The 21,102-nt window shown below is 44.1% G+C and overlaps 1 non-coding gene across 1 annotated transcript; it reads left to right on the forward strand.

Moving 5' to 3' along the window:
• Positions 1–19,846: 19,846 nt before the first annotated feature.
• Positions 19,847–19,920, forward strand: Trnas-cga (transfer RNA serine (anticodon CGA)). The gene has a single exon. It is a non-coding gene; the product is annotated as a tRNA-Ser (tRNA).
• Positions 19,921–21,102: the final 1,182 nt, after the last annotated feature.

A 21,102-nucleotide genomic window follows, 5' to 3' on the forward strand; every position in this document is an offset into this window, starting at 1 on the left:
TAGCGGGCGTGAGTCGTGCTTCGGTAGCTCAGTTGGTAGAGCACTTGCCCGCGAAAGGCAAAGGTCCCGAGTTCGAGTCTCGGTCGGGCACACAGTTTTAATCTGCCCGGAAGTTTCATATCAGCGCACACTCCGCTGCAGAGTGAAAATTTCATTCTGTTCGCAAGAGTTAAAAAATCACGTCCAGCGACAGTATGATGGCTGTTCGCTACACTTCCCAAAAGACACAACATGGAACACTCACTGTAAAAACACTGCACGAAAATGGCGGCACAAATATGACACTCCCGAGCCAAAGGCAGATGGGGGAGGGGGGACCTGGAGGAAGGGGTCGAGAACTGGCGAAGTTCCTACTTTTATACCCACAGGACGGCATCTGATTGGCTGCATTGCGTCATGATGACAACACGGAAATGGCGCGTATTGAGGTGGCGCCTTCTACGTCAACTTCAATAGACACCGGCTGTACTCTTAGCAATGCATGGAAGTGTGAAATTGATAAAGAAAAAGCACAGAGGAAGACTTCTCGCAGTTTACTGCGTGATGCGAGGGGCGGCACTGCAAGCAACGCTGAATAGAGAGCGCAAACAAAGTTTATGGACGTAGAGAGCTCCACCTCAGTAAGCGCCATTTCCGTGTTGCCATTGTGACGTAATACAGCCAATTAGATGCCATCCTGTGGCTGTAAAAGTGGGAGCCTTGCCAGTTCACAGCAGTGTTTTAGCCACTGACGATGACAATGGGGACAGTCATCAGAATCTTGGAATTTTATCCGACTTTGACGCAGCAAGTACACCAGGAACTCTTTATGTCAAGACTCCGTCACGAAAAACTTCGTAGCCATATCACGTGTATAGTATTTTTATATTTAGTGAAAGGTTTTGAGAATGTAGGCTTCAGGTAGCAGAGACGAAACATAGGAAGCGAAATGGATTCTACGACTTGTACTGAAACCATGCAAGCTGCCACACGCAGTCCGACGAAACGTGTCGTCTTTTAGTGTCTGGTGTCGGGTGGACTTCCCGGTAGTCAGAAAGCTGCCAAGTCATTCAGATACCTAATTTAAAATATAAGATTTAAAAAGACGTGCCTTTCGTTAATGAATAATAGACGCCAGCTTTACAAACTCAATGATATCAGGGCTAGGATTATCCAACTACATATTCAACAGAAAAAGGTTCATTTAATGCCCAATTTATTGGCTCCAAAGGTGACACACATACACAGAGCACGTAAAGAAAATTTATGTTCAGATACTATGAACATACATCGAAGAACAATGAGCTGTATGAATCAGACTTAAAAACACTTCAGAGAGGGCCACAGTGTACGAGGGAACAAACAGAAGCATTGAATAAATGGTTCACTCTCGAATCAGCTGTTATCTATAGCACAAAAATAAATGCCTCGACCATTCTTTGGGAGCGGGACAGACGTGCAAAATTTGTTAATAGTATGCTACTGGCATTATAATGAGCAATCACTTAGTCCAACCAACGTGGGTCAGTCTCGTGGTAACAAAAAGGCAACATTTCACGGTACATTAAATTGTTCGCAGATGCGTGTGAGTAATCTTCATGGGTGCGACAAGAATTTTGAAAATGATTACATAACAACGATTTCATCTCCACCTGGTACTGAGTGTGGCAATGTTGCTTGCTCGACGTGTCTCGGATGCACAAAAGAAAGTCGTGTAGCACCGCGGCCTAGTTGGACGCTACTTTGGCGACTTGCGTGTCTTTAAAACAAACGGCGCTCGATTTTCCCCGGACAGCCATCCATCCAAGTACTAGACGGGTCCAACGTTGCTTAAGTGTGGTTATCGGGTGGGAAACCATGTAACCAACATGGCAAAGCCGGTGGTTCAGATACACAGTGGAACCCAATGAAATTCATCAAAATAAGTTGCGGGAAGAACCCCAAGAAGTTCGTTATGGTAACGGTAATTCACCTTAAATGTAAGAAAATTTTGACAGAAACGTACAGAGAGAACTGAACGACTGTGAAACACTCTTCAGCACCAAATGTGCTTGGACCACAAAGAAACTATGAACTGAAACTGTTGAACAAACAAGAAACTTTGAGGAACCCTACATCACACACTTGCTCCCTCATCAAAAACAAAAATATAGTACTGGACGAAAATATAACACGCAAATCAGTCTAAAGTAGGGGTCGGCGATCTTATAGCAGGCAAGGGCCATATAGTGCAAAAATGAAATAAGGGTATGCCGCACTTGTTAATAATGTTGTGTACCTATAAATACATATATCATATTAAAACGCAAAATCGCAAACATTTACTTTTACATTTTATTCATCATCATTTTATTAATATTTAGGAACAATGACGAACCGAAAACGAGGAAAAAAACCGTCAAATTAAATGAGAACTTCATATTAATTATACATTCGAGTTGAAACAAAACTTAATGTGATTTTTGAGAGTATATTTGACTGGCTATTTGTGGAATGTTTGCTTTCATTGTTGTCGTGGAAATTCGCAGAATTTCTCTCAAATACTCATCTGTGAGACAAGGAAAATACCTGTTTTTGAAAAAGTTTGTTCACGTAAGTAAGTGCTGGCAAAGATTGTAATTATTTGACCAGCAAACTTTTTCAGTTCTTCAAAACTACATGGAAAACTGCCATAAAATTTAACAAGTTTATTGATTATATAAAAAGGATTTTTTAGACAGTCATTAGACTCAAGATCAGTCACTTTCATTTGTAAATTATTCGGCATGTCGCAAATGTCGCATGAAAAACTCCATTTTACCAAAAAACTTCTCGATGTCATAAAATATCTCATTGAACTGACTTTTCAGCTGCATTCCAATGAAAATTTAATAGAGATTGCTCAACAGCCCTTTTATAATTTAGGAAATGGTCCAGCTTCTCCTCAAACAGTATGTTTTGTGAAGATCTTGTTTTATATTTGGAATGTTTTTACGTCTATGTGCATATCAGATATTAGTTTATTTTTTTACTTGAAACCCCATATTCATCATATTTGACTCATCTATTTAAAATCCAAGGTCTATTAACCACAGAAGATTTGTAAGTTCTGGAGTACATTTCCCATTTCCTGTCTTATGTGTTGATTTCGTTTCTGAGGCCAAAATATTTTTCGATACTGCGTGTCTACTTAACCATTTCACTTCAGAATAATACAGCACGTCTCGGTGATATACTTCCATATCCCACAGAAACTGTTAAAGCTGGTATGCATCAACACTTTTTGTCTGATTAAGTTTGGTGTGGATATCACGATGTCTAGTACTTCTTCCCTAGCAAGAACTATGCAGCGTAACGCTTCTTGGTTTACAATACAATGGGATAATAATGGGGTATAAAAACCTATTTCTGCTGGTTTTCTGTTGATTCTGCCCACCAGACCCTTGTTTTGTCCACTCGTGTTTCTGCGTTCATCAGCTGTAAAGTTTACCATCGTTAGCCATGGTAATTGCAGTGATAGTAAAGCTTGTTCTAAGCGACGAAATGAATCTTCCCCTGTAGTCACACCTTTCAAACCTCATAGCCTCAAAAGCTTTTCAAAAACATTAAAGTTGTGATCAGTGCCACTATCAAATATATTAGTAGCTGCACAGTATCTGAAACGTTATCAGTTTCATCGATAGCTGAAGAGAGTCATTCAAATAATCGCGCCTTTTCCTAAAGTTTCTGCTTTAATTATTGTCCAAATCTTCAGTACACTGGGAATAAGTTCTGACAGACAAATCTCATCCATTTTTTTTATCTGGACACACTTGCTCAGCGATAACTAAAGCACATTGTTTTACTCGTTCGCTGTCAGTAAAAAGTCGGTCAAACTTCGCAAGTATTTCGGATACCATTAAACTCGCACGTATACCTGACTCGCCACTTTGAACCTGAACTGTAAAAACATTTTACTGGTTCTTTACTGACGATCTAACTGGGCCGGCCGGAGTGGCCGAGAGATTCTAGGCCCTACAGTCTGGAACAGCGCGATGATCTCAGAAGTGAAGTCCCGTAGTGCTCGGAGCCATTTGAACCATTTTTGATCTGACTGGGGTAATCTTATTTTCCGTAAATCACCCAAAAGACATTAGAATTTTGCTTTCTACTGGCTCGCGCAGATAACTTCGAACTAATTGTGGCTCACACATAGCACCTTTGACCAGAAATTGGCTCTTCTTTCCAGTTCATCTACATAAGCACTCCGCAAATCAAGTGTCTGGCAGAGGGTTCTTCGAACAACATCCGTTGTCGTGCCATGGGGCCTGCTGTGTTCAAGTGCCATAACTTGAAACGCAGTTATCATCCTAGGCAATGTGGTGTCACAAGCACAGCAAGCTGTACATGGTGGCAGTCAGTCAAGGAATATTTTAGGGAATTGGTTTAAAAAATTATTTCAAAGGCCCAGTGAAATACTTACAACTTTTCTCGCAGAGTAACTTATGCTGTGCCTACCTGACACAAGTTGCCTGCCCGCATCTCGTGGTCGTGCGGTAGCGTTCTCGCTTCCCGCGCCCGGGTTCCCAGGTTCCATTCCCGGCGGGGTCAGGGATTTTCTCTGTCTCGTGATGGCTGGGTGTTGTGTGTTGTCCTTAGGTTTAAGTAGTTCTAAGTTCTAGAGGACTGATGACCATACATGTTAAGTCTCATAGTGCTCAGAGCCATTTGAACCAATTTGAACAAGTTGCCTGTCTCGCAAAACCGAGGCAGTTCTGTCCATGCTGACAAGAGATGTCCTGAGACCTCTGCTGAAACTGCTAACGAATTCACGCCATAGGTTTTAGCCAATAGCGTGCGTGGGATACAGGTCACGTGTGTGGACACTGGAGTGTTCTGCGGTGCAGAACACAGTTGCCTTTCTCTCTTGTAATCCAGACCTCGAGCAGAACAGACGTCTTTTCGGAAGGCAGAGCCTCTGGCTCTGCTTTTCACGACCGGCCACCAACGAAAGTTTACATGAACCGCTTCCCCTTCCGTTGACCATTCCAGTTAATTGTTCGACCTCCTAGACTGGACTAAGCCTGTAACTTCCGACCCTAGGCGCGCCCTTTGTACACAGTACATTGAAGTACACCCTCTTTATTGTACCTAATTTCCTGTTTTGTCATTTAATGGTAGCCCTGGATGCGCACTCTCAAATCCTGACTGCTCGACCTCCTGCACCCTGTCGTCACGAGGCATATGCAACAACCTTCTCCAGCATTCCCTGACATACATCAACATTGGTGACCAGAAGTGAGATCATATACATTAACATTGGTGTCAGGAGTGGTACACATTAACAACGCACCATCAGACAGTACCACAGCCTTCGATAGGTCGACAACTCACTCCAGAGACAGGGGGGTACAGCCCAGCGATTGATGGACCAACAAGTCGCAGCGGTGGTGCCACCAGAGAAGTGGTATGCGCCAGCGTCACAGTAGTGTGGGCAATTCCAAAGCAACCTGATTACCCTGAAGACCGGATTCTACTTGTGTACTTCGCACCGTATCGTCTGCTATCGAGTCCACACCAGCCCGTCTTCAGTTAACATTCTTGTGTGACGAGGACTGTTTACTATCCAGTCTCAGCTTCTGGAATAGTAGTTGAACTCAGGATCTGTGCCTGAGCCGATTTATACGAATCTGGGTACTCGTCAGAAAATGTGTGTGTTGTTGTCAGTAATCATTATCAGTGTTTCAGTATTTTCCTCGTTCTCCTCTTATAGTGTTTCCCCCAGCGCACTATAAACTGTTGAGGGTGGCGCTGAGTAAAACCTTCTTCTGTGGTTGTATCAAAAGTACGATACAACACGAAGTACGTCTGAAAAGGTCGGGGAATGATCTCAGAAAATAAAGGAAACAAAAGTTATAAACAATATACCTCTACTGGCCTTCAGAGTAATCAGCACTAGCTACAACACCAATTTGGTGTCGGTTTTAAGGCTGCAGGAAACTGTCAGCAAACGCTTCTTGTGGAATCACCCGGAGCGACGTGGCCACGCGTTTTGGATATCTGAGATCTGGTGCTACTAATACGATCCGGAGACTAAGCGACAGTCAGTGGCACTGTGGTCATTGTCCACCCCCCCCCCCCCCCCTCTCCAAGATTAAGACGATACTGATTGACTTTTTCGACAGCACGAACTTGATCCATCATGAATTCCTACCCGAGATTGGCGGGAAGACGAAGAACATAATGCCACCGACTGTCGTTTGGTCCCCGGATTGTATTCGTTGCACCAGGTCTCACTTCCTGTAATGATCTGGATATTCAACAAGGCGTGACCACGGTGCTCCGAGCGATTCCCCAAGAAGCGTCTGACGACGGTTTCCAGCAGCTTTATAACCTATGACGGAAGCGTGTTGTAGCTAATGGCGCTTACTTTGAAGGACAATAATGGTATTATGTTTGTAACTCTTGTTTCCTTTATTTTCAGAGACCCTTCTAGAACTTCTCAGAAGCACGGTTGCACACCCAACTGTTCACTAGCCTCTGTTTGTGCGGATGGTGAACGTACAGCTCGAACCTTCCGTCTTTCCTTTCACGTCTCCCTACTGGAAAGCACCTCCCCCCCCCCCCCCCCCCCCCGCTATTTGTATCTACAGTTATATAGGCTGTCTTGTCGATTGTCCGCATACATCGATTAATGTACAAAACATATTACCATATTACGTAATATATATGCACAAAATTAGTATAAGTTACAAAATTTTTAAAATAGTAATTTAGAAAAATTTATTTATAATTTATAACGTACACTACGGCGACAAAAGTCATGTGATAGCGACATGCACTTATACATATGGCGGTATCATCGCATACACACTGTATAAAAGGGCAGTGCACTGGTGGAGCTGTCATTTTGTAGTCAGGTGATTCATATGTTTTCAACGTGATTATGGACGCACGACGGGAGTTACTGACTTTGAACGCAGTGGCCGACGGCCTTCACTTAACGACAGAGACCAGCGGCGTTTGCGTAGAGTAGTACTGCTAACAGACATGCAACATTGCGTGAAAGAACCACAGAAATCAATGTGAGACGTACGACGAACGTATCCGTTAGTGCAGTGCGGAGAAATTTGCGTTAATGGGCTATGACAGCAGACGACCGACGCGAGTGCCTTTGCTACCAGCACGACATCGCCTGCAGCGCCTCTTCTGGGCTCGTGACCATATCAACTGTAACCTAAGCCACCAGAAAATCGTGGACTAGTCAGATGAGACCCCATTTCAGCTGGTAGGAGCTGATGGCAGGGTTCGAGTGCGGCGCAGACCCCACGGAACTATGGACCCGAGTTATCAACAAGACACAATGCAAGCTGTGTTTATATGGAATGCACTGGGTTCTCTGGTCCAGTTGAACCGATCATTGACAGGAAATGATTATGGTCGGCCATTTGGAGACCATTTGAAGTCATTCAAGGACAAACAAGGATGGGATTTTTATGGATGCAAATGCGCCATGTCACCGGGCCACAATTGTTCGCGATTCGTTTGAATAACATTCTGGACAGTTCGGGCGAATAGTTTGGCCACCTAAATCGCCCGACATGCATTCCAATGAAAATTGATGAGACATAATCGATAGTTCAATTCCTGCACAAAATCCTGCACAACCAAAACTTTCGCAATTATGGACGGCTATAGAGGCAGCATTGCTCAATATTTCTGCAGGGTACCTCCAACGACTTGTTGGGTCCATGCCACGTCCAGTTGCTCCTCTAAAGGAGGTCAGACACAATATTAGAAAATACCCCACGATTTTTTTCACCTCAGTGCATGACGTGTACACGTGATTAAGGTCTAGTGTTACTCGATCGTATTTTAGTTATCAGCTAACTCCGTAAAAAGATGGTCATTACAGTACTCTTAAGTGATCGCAGTGATATTTTTATGTACATGTGGAAGACATCCAAAGCTGCGTAGGAATTTCGTTGAGTCCATAGCACTTTTTTCCAGGATGAAAATACAAAGAAAATATAATGTATTCAAGATTGATTTACGATGCAATTCTGAAAATTAGTCATCGCCTCGAAGGCCCTCCGAGTGGGGAACTACATAATTTGTCACGTAATACACTCAAAAAATGTACCACGATGCAATTATCCGAATAGGACGGGAATCCCTAGATGTGATGTACAGACGAAGAAATAATTATAATATCAGAAAAATTCAATGATTTATTCAAGAGAAAGAGCTTCACAAATAGAGAAAGGCAGTAACGCGTTGGTCCACCCCTGGCCATTCTGCAAGCAGTTATTTGGCTTGTCATTGATTGATAAAGTTGTTAGATGTCCTTTAGAAGGATATCATTCCAAATTCTGTCTGACTGGCTGGCACCGGTTGTTTGTCACTGACTGAGCTAAGTGAGAAAGAGGTTTGTGTTCATAATGTCACTGAACCAACAAGCGACGATGCGGCACCTGCAGGAGTGGTAAGGAATGACTTTCAAATTACTACACTTAAACGTCAAAGAAGGAGAGCTCGCAAGTCAAGACTGGAAAGCATCATTATATGAGGCTATTCGACTAACTATTCTATACGGCAAAAGTAATCATACGGTGTTTTCTTTGTGCTATTATGTATACACTTCAAATTCGTTGCAGTAGTCACAGTCAACGTCACAAATGAAGGCGTGCTAGATATAAAGCAACATAGCAGGCTGACGCGCGATGCTTTATTACTTAAGGATGACGATGAAGACAGTGAGGTTTCCCTTTTACTACAGTCACATCGGTCGAACAGCTACATGAAGCGAGCTTTCACCTTTTGGAATAGTGGAAAGAAGTAAAAGGTCTCGTTTTCAGGACCGTCAAGAAGAACTTTAATTTACTAAAATATCGAGCAGAAGACACTAAAGCTTCTGTATTGTCAGTACCTTAAGGTGGAAAAAGATACTGTCAACTGCTGGATATATTTGGCTTCCGCAAATTCAAGTATTTTGTTCTCAGGTTTAACAACTCGACACTACTCCTGGGGATCGATGTGAGCTTCGGCCAGAGTGACAACGTTCTTTAAATGCTGTCTCGTCGTTACAGGCAGTTACTGGCACCAGTACTTCAGCACTAGAATTCTGAAACAAACACCACTAACATTCTAATTTACCCTACTTTTAGTTTGTCCATGTCAACAGGCACTGGTTCATTAAAAAAGTGTATGTTTGCACAAAAGTACAGTTTCTAAGTATTATTACAATCTGTCGATTGGCTAACAGTACGAGCAACTTTCAATCCATTCTATGGAAATCGCACATCAATAGCACTCACCATTTCCGCAATATTTGCGGTACAAGTTTTAGATGATTCACCCTGTATATATACAGAGAAATTTCCGTTACAAACTTCTACGACTTGCAGGGTTGGGTGAGCACGTAATACTTTGAACAGGAACCCTTGCCTCGAAACGTACCATTTCCGTTGTAGGACAGTTTCAGTTTGGATATTTAACTCATCCACTTCTGCTTGAGGAATTGAATTAAGCGTTACGCAGTAAAATTATTAGGTAACAGTTCGAAAGGAAACATAACGAAAAATCCATCTATAACTTGAGCACATTTGTTTGTATTAACACTTAAACATTCGTGTTGACATTATTCCAAAACAAAAAAGAACCCAGTATATTGTACGTACAGAACAGTAGACGAAACCCGCCGCTAGAAAGCTTTATGTTCACGAGGTCATAACTGCATGCTGTCAGAATTACTCATCAAATTTTCACGTGGGATCGATTGCAGAGCCTAATATCTCGCAAGCGTGCTTCATCCTGCTTAAAATATGAGGTCAACTTGGTGACGTTTCCTTGTGAATTCCCACAATTATGGAATATCCTCAAGAAAACATGGTCAAAAATAAAGGAAGTCAGTGTATTGCGAATCGTTTAAGTGGTAAGATTTTCTCTTTCCTGTCCACTATTATTTATGTAAACTACAAGACCAAGGATAAGATACATAGACAAGTGGTTTGTAGCCGCGACCACAAAACATCGACAGTGGTTGTAGGACGACCAGGACGAATAAGTTACCTCCTCACCATATGCCAGACATTTTTCTGGGTGACGTGTGGGCTAGGAAAGAAGCGGTAACTGTCGTTCATCGCGATAGGCTTGCTCATTCGTCGCCACATGGGGCCAGGAATTGCACTACTGAACTATGGAGTCGGGAGCTGCCTGCAGGAGGGCCAGTGTCTCTAGCTCTACAACCTTCCTGACGTAGCAGTTAATGTTTAGATTCTACTCAGTACGAAGGACATGAGATCGCATGTCATATTCAGCAGAGAACCAAGAAGCGGAGAACACCTGACTATTATCCGCTATGCTGCTCTGTAATGCAGTCTGTTCTATTGCTTTCACCAATGTAGCGTCTAACACATAAGCGCCCATCACTGTAGCACGACCTGAAGTGCCACCCCCAGTAAACCTACATTTGGCCATTAATCACACTTGTGACGTCGTTCAAGTACCAATTGTAGTCTCAGGCTTTGGTGGTTTCTGTTCACTGGAAACTGATGCAATGGCCTGCGTACCACCCGCATAGTCCTCAGCAGACAGCGCGAAAAGTCGACGCACCCATGTCCACATCCGCTGCAGCACTCCAACGACGAACTGACACTGTAGACGAAGCCCTTGGGGACAAAATGGTAGTCATCCCGTGCTGCTGTTATACTGTGTGGTCCAGGACCTGTTCAAAGGTGTGTACGACCCTCTTTTATACACTGCTTCCACAGACGCATCACTGTACCCTGTACGAGTCGCAACGTCACGTTAAAACAAACCCGCTTCCTAGAGACCAATCATTCTGTCCCGCTGGATCTCACTCACATGCTGTTATTGCGCTCTTTGTGTCGACGAGGCATACAGGGTGCGGCGCTTAAATCCGGACAAATGAAACTTTTTTTAAAACAAATATATTAAAACAAAATACAAATGAGAATGGAAACCTTTTTACATGTACACTACTGGCCATTAAAATTGCAACACCACGAAGATGACGTGCTACACGCAAAATTTAACCGATAGGAAGAAGACGCCGTGATATGCAAATGATTAGCTTTTCAGAGCATTCACACAAGGTTGGCGCCGGTAGTGACATCTACAACGTGCTGACATGAGGAAAGTTTCCAACCGATTTCTCATACACAAACAGCAGTTGACCGGCGCTGCCTGGTGAGACGTTGTTGTGATGCCTCGTGTAAGGAGGAGAAATGAGTAGCATCACGTTTCAGACTTTGATAAAGGTCGGATTGTGGCCTATCGCGCTTGCGGTTTATCGTATCGTGACATTGCTGCTCGCGTTTGTCGAGATCCAATGACTGTTAGCAGAATATGGAATCGGTGGGTTCAGGAGGGTAATACGGAACGCCGTGCTGGATTCCAACGGCCTAGTATCACTAACAGTCGAAATGACAGGCATATTATCCTCATGGCTGTAACGGATCGTGCAGCCACGTCTCGATCCCTGAGTCAAGAAATGGGGACGTTTGCAAGACAACAACCATCTGCACGAACAGTTCGACGACGTTTGCAGCAGCATGGACTGTCAGCTCGGAGGCCATGTTTGCGGTTACCCTTGACGCTTCATCACAGACAGGAGCGCCTGCGGTGGTGTACTCAACGACGAGCCTGGGTGAACTAATGGCAAAACGTCATTTTTTCAGATGAATACAAGTTATGTTTACAGCATCCTGATGGTCGTATCCGTGTTTGGCGACATCGCAGTGAACGCACATTGGAAGCGTGTGTTCGTCATCGTCATACTGGCGTATCACCCGGCGTGATGGTATAGGGTGCCATTGGTTACACGTCTCGGTCACCTCTTGTTCGCATTGACGCCGCTTTTAACAGTGGACGTTACATTTCAGATGTGTTATGACCCGTGGCTCTACCCTTCATTCGATCCCTGCGAAACACTACATTTCAGCAGGATAATGCACGACCGCATGTTGCAGGTCCGGTACGGGCCTTTCTGAATGAATACCCGTTTATCATCTGCATTTCTTCTTGGTGTAGCAATTTTAATGGCCAGTAGTGTATATACACTCTAAGGAAAAGAAAGGAAGCTTCACAAAGGATTATCCGAATGGGACGGAAATCTTTAGATATGATGCATATGTACAGGTAAACAGGTGATAACTAATACATCCGCCGTCAGCGGATAGGAAAATCTCAAAGTGAGAGTTATAGCGTTTTTATTTAAATTAAAGTCTTTCTTCAAAATTTACAAAACAATATTCGTGAGGTAGGACCGATCCTCCAAGCCTACAAATAAGTAAGTCAGAGATTCTTCCAAACATAAACTGTCTGTAGTAACCACACAACTTCACCAACCCCGGGCGTCTCGTGATGAGCGGCGCGGAGTCCACGTAGCCGTCACCTGAGTCCGAGGACGAGTAGAGGCCCTGCTCCCGTACACTGGCGGCGGTGGACGATGACGCGGCGGCTACAATGACAGCAGTAGGCTCGCTCGGCGTGAACTGCCTCTCCAGGCTCCTACGCCAGCCTAAATACTGCTTGGCACATGGACATGGCTGGCTCTATTTGCTGTCACGTGTCGAGCGGAAGGAAAGAGGTCCGCGGCTGTAGCGACCTCTTGCGGCGCCGTGGACGCCTCCTGATGTGTTTCCGGGACGACCGGCCATGCTGACCCCTAGTCGGTCCGGGGCCCGCTGTTCCAGTCTGCTTCGCGGGAAGCGAGAGTTGCAGGCGCTTAGTCTGGACACAGTAGTAACACTTTCAGCAAAATTGGATGATTTATTCAAGAGAAATAGCTTCACAAATTGAGGATGCCAATAGCGCGTTGCTCTCATAGACTGGAGTAGAATTGTCTTTAGTGATGAGTCCTTCTGATCAGCAGAGACCTGACTGGTGACGCCACGGAGAGCAATGGGTTACCAGCGTGACTGCCGCCCGCCATACGGCCCGAGAAACAGGATTGATAGTCTGGGTGCCATTTCTTTTCACAGCAGGACAGTTTTGGTTGTCATACACACCAACCATACAGCACAGCAATAAGCCGGCGATATTTTAAGATGTGTTTTGTTTCCCTCCATGCCTTGCTAGGCTCACATTTCAGCAATATCATCCCCACCCGCTCACGGAGAGGGTTTCTACTGATTGTGTTCATGCTTGCAAAAACCTATCTTGGCCGGCAAGGTCGCATGATCTCTCCCCAACTGGGAACGCAGGGCCTTCAATCATCTCGGGATTTTGACGATCTAACGTGCCAGTCAGACAGAATTTGGAATGATATCCTTCTAAAGGAGATCTAACAACCATTCCGTAAAACTCCTGCAGGTGCCGCATCGTCGCTTGTTGGTTCAGTGACATTATGAACACAAACCTCTTACTCACTTAGCTCAGTCAGTGACAAACAACCGGTGCGAGGAGTTAAAAAAAGTACTTTCACAAAGTCATAACTGCGTACTATCAGAATTAAGGCCCATTTTTTTCGCAGGATCGATTACTGGGGTCAGTATCTTCCAAGTGTGCTTTTTCCTTTTTAGAATTTGAGGTGAAGTTGTTGATGTTTCTTTGTCAGTATGCAATGGTACAAATGTTAGTAATTTTTTTACTTGTCAGTTAAATTGCGGGCCGACACATCTACCTGTACGATCAGTACTGTTGGAAGACTGCAAAGAAACTAACTTTTGTTTGTCATCCGCAAGCGTAAACATTCAAACTTGTTTGTTAATTTTGCTGCCAGTTCTCTGAAATACGTTAAACTAGGACTTTATTTGACAAACGTGCCAGAATAGTAACTGACAAATAATTTTACAAATTCGTGAAATTTTACGAGTTGTTTGATCATTTATGTAAATACGAAGAAGGAAACAGTGTATGTGTACGAGTAAATTTACATGCGCGTAGTTTGGGTTAGCACACACAGCAGGGACGTCATCAGCTCTCTTGCTAAAACAGTCCGGGGCAAATGTAACTGAAACGCATAAATCTTAAAAAAACATCGAATATTAACTCCGTCAAAATCACATTTCTCACCTCTTTTTACTGACATTCACTCTCGGGATCATAACATCCCACACTGTAAAAAAGTCACAGTTCGAAAACCACCTTAACGTATCGATAAAATACCACAGACAAGGCTAAAATAATAACTCAGGATACTGTGAGTGACTGACCACTTACAAAAATTCCACATAGAATCGTTTGCCACATCATCCGTTAAAACTGGGCTGATTACCAAGTTTCTACTCCTTTGTATGAATATGAATTAGAGTCAATTAAAATTTGGCGTTCTGAAATCTGTGCGTCATAGGCACTGCGCATTAAAGATCCTCCCGAGAGAGCAAGAAAAATTATTTTGATCAGTTAAATCAGGAAAATTAGGAATATACCACGGATGTTAAAGATATTTGGACACTAGAATTTTGCCTATGAAGCTTATTTAGGGAACGAACTACTGTGCGAACAAGAACATACACTGAAAATTTTAAATACCGTCTTTATTTCCCACCTGAATTGTTAAAACAAATGAAATAAAACTTTAAGCGGTCAGTCATTTTTGACAAGCAACAAGTAATCGGACCTTTAATAAGAGTAGCATTCACATCCGGTTTTTCCTTGCTTCCTGTGGGAAAATATTTGTACAAAGTTGGAGTGAATGGGTACGGGAACTTACAAAGTGTGGCCGGGCTTGAAGATGCTTTGAAAAGATTTAGAAATTTGTGGTAAGGTCTTATGGGATCAAACTGCTGAGGTCATCGGTCCCTAAGCCTACACACTACTTAAACTACCTTACGCTATGGACACACACACCCTTGTCCGAGGGAGGACCCGAACATCCGACGGGGGAGAGCCGTGCGGACAAGACACTTTCATGTTGAAGTTTGTTTGGGGAAGCGCTACTGCGACAGTATTAAGGTAGAAGGAAACTAGAAAATTCGGGACTAGATGAAATTTATTAAAAAAAAATTGGGGCGAAAAGAAAACCGTAGAATACACTGATTCAAAATGTAAACAAATTTAACTGTCACTTTCAGATGTATAACTGGATTCGGATACACAGCAAATATGATGAGCAGATTTTAGACAGACGCACACAATCCTATGCCTGTGTCCTCAGACGGGAGGTCGATATCTAACCTCGTGAAAGAAATAAAACCGGCCGCCTTGCCAGCATGAACTCACTTCGTACCGTGATACGCTCTAGTGTATACCTCGCTGACGCTGTGCACACGTGACCGGGCTCCTTATTGGATCTCATTTGTGCATTTGGTTCTTCCTTACTAACATGGGCGTTGTCTACTGGCTAGACGAAACTGAACATATTACTCTCATGGCTTGCAATCTAGTTAGTCCGACCTTAGCTGGACGTGCCCAGAAAACAAACGCTGTTGACTGCTTTAATTTTACATGACTTGGACCCCGATGGCACAATCTGATGTGGTTATTTTAAGTTTGCCTCTAATACTGAAGCTAACGTACAGAGGGGAGACAAAAATATGAAAAAAATAAAAACACACCACATTACTATGCCTAATATGATGTAGAAAAACAGTTTGCATTCAAAACAGCTTCCAGTCGTCTCGGTATGGATGAATCCAGGTCCTATGTGGTTTTCAAGGGAATGTTGTACCATTCTTAGAGCAAAATAGTGGTAAGTCAGATAAAGATGATGGGGATGAGTTGCGATCACGCACCCCTCCCTCCAAAGTAGATCACAAAGGCTCAATAATATTGAGGCTGGTGAATGTGGTGGCCAAGGGTGATGCGGTAATTCATCCTCGTGCTCACAAAACCAGACTTGGACGACGCGAGCTGTATGGACAGAAGTCCTGTCGTCTTTGAACAGACGAAAACCATCGGGGAACAAACCTCGTACAGTGGGTCAAATAACCATTGTCAATAATGCGACCTTGCAGAGCATCCATGGAGCCCATAGAATACTACGATAGGGGTGTCAAAATCATCAACGAACCGCCACAATATTTCACTCTTGGGACGTAAACTCGGTCAGAAGTTGGAAACAGTTGTAAGCGTATTGTCATATCGATGGCTTAGTTGTGGAGTATCTTTGCGGGCAGCCGCGTCTAGAGAGTCGAGCGCGGGACACGGAACTGTTATGTTGTGTTGTGTGTAGGTCTCCATGTGAGAGACATTGTTAGCATGGAAGTTGAAGTGTTGCTACAAGTGTTATTACAGTAAAGTGATCAAATAAGTAAATGATTCAGAGGAAAGTGCGTCAAGAAGTAATTTAAAAATGAGCAGTGCTGCTGATAACGTATTTGTGTATTCTCTCTTTGCGTGTCGTACCGTACAGTATCAATCATCCGCGCCCTGTTCGGTCTCCAAGAATGAACTAATGTGAATCGGTAAAATTATTTACCACAAAAGAGAGCATTTAAGTGGCAGTGTCTTGTAGCGAGCGTGGGGACGTGCGTTCGGTCATCGCGTTCCGCATTATCAACAATCAGCCGTCCCGCGACGGTCACGCGCACGCTCGTACAAGTGAGAACTGAGAACTGAAAAATTAACTTTACGGATAGTGTTATATCATTACTAGTGTCAAGGAGGATGATACCATATATCTGTGTATGCGTGACGAGCGTAAGAACTTTCGTTCGATAATTCGGCTTCCGCATCATCAACAATCACCCGCGTCGTGTCGGTTACGCGTGCGCTCGTCAGAATGATATTGTGGACTGTTAATCAACCATTAATCGGGATAACACTTCTGAATTAGAATGTAAACAGTGAAACCTGCGACTTTCTTCATCGTCTCAGACTATATTTGTTCATACCAGACGTCGAACAGTTTTGTTTTACCGTTGAGTGGCTCCCCTAAACCCGCTTGCATATTTCAATAGACAATTTCAGGCAAACCTACAGCAGTGTGGATCAGAACAGTACGACCGCCGCGGGATTACCAGGTACGTGGTGTGGACAGGGCGCACGGTCACGAAACGAGAAGTCAGTTTAAAGTACCCCACCCATTTGTACTCCCGGGCGTGTTACACAGTGTACAAGATCCGACCAAATGGCTTTCTTCCATTGTTCCATAGTCCATGTTTTATGCCTTCAACAACACGTTTTCCTGATATGCATTTCTATCAATGATGAGTCGTTTTGGAATTTCAGCTTGCTCTACAGTTCCCTGCTTTTGGAGCCCCCTTCGTGTTGTTTTTGTGCGGGCAGCTTTCGCGAGCGCTACATTCAGTTCTGCAGTGACTTCTGCACCTGTCGTCCTCTTAATTTTCGTCACAGTTCTATTTAATGCCGATACGGGATTAGCCGAGCGGTTTTGGGTGCTGCAGTCATGGACTGTGCGGCTAGTCCCGGCGGAGGTTCGAGTTCTCCCTCGGGAGTGTGTGTGTGTGTGTGTGTTTATCCTTAGGATAATTTAGGTTAAGTAGTGTGTAAGCTTAGGGACTGATGACCTGAGCAGTTAAGTCCCATAAGATTTCACACACTTTTTTTTCGATTCAATGACAGTCTGTCGTGGTCACTCAAAAAACTTTCGTCCACGTTCTGATGCAGAAAATGGTGCTTTTCCGTTTTCCGTGTATGCGATCTTCGATGTGATGCCTCTTGAAACACCAAACAGTTCTGCTACCTTGGTTATGGTAGCACGCACCATACGATCACCAACAATTTGCATACGTTCAGATCCACTTAGCTCCGACATGATGCCCTCTCAGCTGCACAGAACACTGTTCTGACCACGACTGACACCTATAACATATTGAGAAACTTGCACAGGCGCCGTTCATGGTCAAATGCAGCAGCGCAACCTGCAGGGTTGGCTAGCACCTGTATTTACGTTCAGGCATGCATTTCTTACGATGTTTCCATAATTTTGACGACTTACAATCTATCGCATCCATACCCAGAGGAATGTTTGGTAAAACTGGCCGAGACTCATCAATTTTTCAAGATTCAGTTGCTTGCAGATGATCAGAAAAACAGTTTTAGTGACTAATACGTGATTCGACCTGTACCGTTATAAAAGTCTGACACTGTGGGTTGCGAGCGATCTTGCAATATGTCAGAGATACTTTAAGCAACTCATCCAAGGCACCTCCAGTTGCGTTAATTAATTATATGACTTGCTAACTACCCTGGCCACGAGGGATAGGAAGCAGCAAATTCTATAGATGTTGTGCAGCCTCAGTGGTTGACCGACGTCGCACTCTATATTGTTGAGAGAGCCACCCAGTGTTTCAACGAGACATCTCGTCATCTTCAGGTGCTTACTGACGCATTTATGTTGAAGCCCACCAACATACGCGCAGGCTCGCTATAAAAGCGCAGGCTCCAAAGGGTGTAGCTGTAACGTCACTGTAAACGAATCATTGAGGACGTCGACATCCAGAGGCACCCCCCGTAGAAACGGGGCTCGGTCCCTGATTGCGTGACGCGGGAAAAGGGCGGCCGGAACGGCCGTAGCCAGAACGCGCGTCGGACATGTTGGAACCCTCTTAAGTGTCCTGACTTCGATTCCCCGTCCATGTTGAATCATTGAATTAGTTCGTTTGTGGCCGACGGTGCATTAGTAGCGCCAATGCTGGTTTCCATACCTTGCTAAGTTAAGATCCCGTGCATCTGTTAATCAAGTCGTTAGTTATACATCTTTCGGCCCCTCCCGCAGCAGGTTCGAGTCCGCGCTAGGGCATGGGTATATGTGTTGTTCTTAGCATAAATTAGTTTAATTTAAGTAGTATTTAAGTCTAGGGACCGATGACCTCAGCAGTTTGGTCCCTTAGGAATACACAGACATTTGAACATTTTTGTAAATATTTCGACACTTCCTGTAATGACGGAGTCCCAGTAGGTGGAAGTTCCCGACAGGATCTTAGGCTTTCCTTAGTTTATGTTATGACCCGTGACAAGAGAGTGTTCAGCAACAGCAGATTTTTCTGGTTGACCTAATATCGCGTGACCACATCTATCTCTAATAGTGCGAAACGTTTGGCCAATGTATGATTTACCACACCGCCACGGTATTTTATATATTCCTAGTCTTCTTACGCCTAGGTTGTGTTCAACGAAACCAAGAATCGTTTGCACTCACGTTGGAGAGCAAAATACACACTTTATTCGATGTTTCTTGAATAATCTGCCGATCATAAAGGATGGGCCACCAACATAAGGTAGAAAAACCATCCTCGGGGAGTTATCCATTTCTTCAGGCTGTTCTTGAGGATTAGTGCTGGCTGGTTGAGACTGATTTCGAATCTGTTTATCGCAGTACCCACTCCGAACAAACACAGATCGAAGATGATAACTCTCTGGAACAGGGTGCCTCAACTAAGAGTAGCCAAGATCATTTTCTCTGATGTTTCGGTAGATATTTGCACTTTAGTTATTGTATTGCGCAGCTGGAGTCGGCCCAAACAAACAGTGCTCATCACCTCTTCCGTGCGACCCCAAGTGTCAACGGAAAGCATCGGATTTGTTGCCGTTACAAACGAAATGGTTTTTAAAGCGGTATTTTACGTGGCCATTCGATAGAGCAGTCCCAGATTAGTCTAGAGTGATATTTGTTTTATCGATATGTATTAGCAAGAATAATCAGTACTCCAGCAGCGGCAGCACTGCCCTGGCCGCGCTGACTGCTACTGTCAAGCGTGCAACAATACACATATAAAACTTCCTAGCGGATTAAAACTGTGTGCCGGGCCGAGATTCGAACTCGGGACCTTTGCCTTTCGCGGCCAAGTGCTCTACCAACTGAGCTACCCAAGCACGACTCACGCCCCGTCCTCACAGCTTTACTTCTGCCAGTACCTCGTCTCCTGCCTTCCAAACTTTACAAAAGCTCTCCTGCGAAACTTGCAGAACTAGCACTCCTGAACGAAAGGATATTGCGGATACATGGCTTAGCCACAGCCTGGGGGATGTTTCAAGTGCTTGGGTAGCTCAGTTGGTAGAGCACTTGCACTCGAAAGGCAAAGGTCCCGAGTTCGAGTCTCGGCCCGGACGACAGTTTTAATCTCGCAGGAAGTTTCATTTCAGCACACACTCCGCTGCAGAGTGAAAATCTCATTCTGAATACACATATACTTAACGATAAAACAGACATCGTGCTAGACTGATCTGGGATCGTTCTATCGAATGGGAACATAAAATTTCTCATTGAAAGTCATTTTGTTTGTAATGGGAAACAAACCGGCGCTTTCAATTGACACTGGGCGTTGCATGAAATATGAGACGAACAGTAATTGTTTGGACTGACTCCAGTTACACAGTGCATCAACGACATTGTTTATACGACCAGTGAAAATGCGCCTGACGACACGTGACAGTAGACGAAGTACGGTTTTTTTTAGATGTTAATAAAAACAATGTATACAGAGTGTTACAGAAAGGTACGGCCAAACTTTCAGGAAACATTCCTCACACACAAATAAAGAAAAGATGTTATGTCGACATGTGTCCGGAAACGCTTAATTTCCATGGTAGAGCTCATTTAGTTTCGTCAGTATGTACTGTACTTCTCGATTCACCGCCAGTTGGCCCAAATGAAGGAAGGTAATGTTGAGTTTGGTGCTTGTGTTGACATGCGACTCATTGCTCTACAGTACTAGCATCAAGCACATATGTACGTAGCATCAACAGGTTAGTGTTCATCACGAACGTGGTTTTGCAGTCAGTGCAATGTTTACAAATGCGGAGTTGGCAGATGCCCATTTGTTGTATGGATTAGCACGGAGCAATAGCCGTGGCGCGGTACGTTTGTATCGAGACAGATTTCCAGAACGAAGGTGTCCCGACAGGAAGACGTTCGAAGCAATTGATCGGCGCCTTAGGGAGCACGGAACATTACAGCCTATGACTCGTGACTGGGGAAGACCTAGACCGACGAGAACACCTGCAATTTTAACGAGTCAATTCTTCGTGCAGTTCATCAGAGAAGTTGCTGCTGTACAAAGTAACGTTGACCACGTCACTGTATGGAGAGTGCTACGGGAGAACCAGTTGTTTCCGTACCATGTACAGCGTGTGCAGGCACTATCAGCAGCTGATTGGCCTCCACGGGTACACTTCTGCGAATGGTTCATCCAACAATGTGTCAATCCTCACTTCAGTGCAAATGTTCTCTTTACGGATGAGGCTTCATTCCAACGTGATCAAATTGTAGATTTTCACAATCAACATGTGTGG

The sequence above is a fragment of the Schistocerca gregaria genome, chromosome X (genome assembly GCF_023897955.1).
Source record: "Schistocerca gregaria isolate iqSchGreg1 chromosome X, iqSchGreg1.2, whole genome shotgun sequence".
In the NCBI taxonomy this organism is placed as follows: domain Eukaryota; kingdom Metazoa; phylum Arthropoda; class Insecta; order Orthoptera; family Acrididae; genus Schistocerca; species Schistocerca gregaria.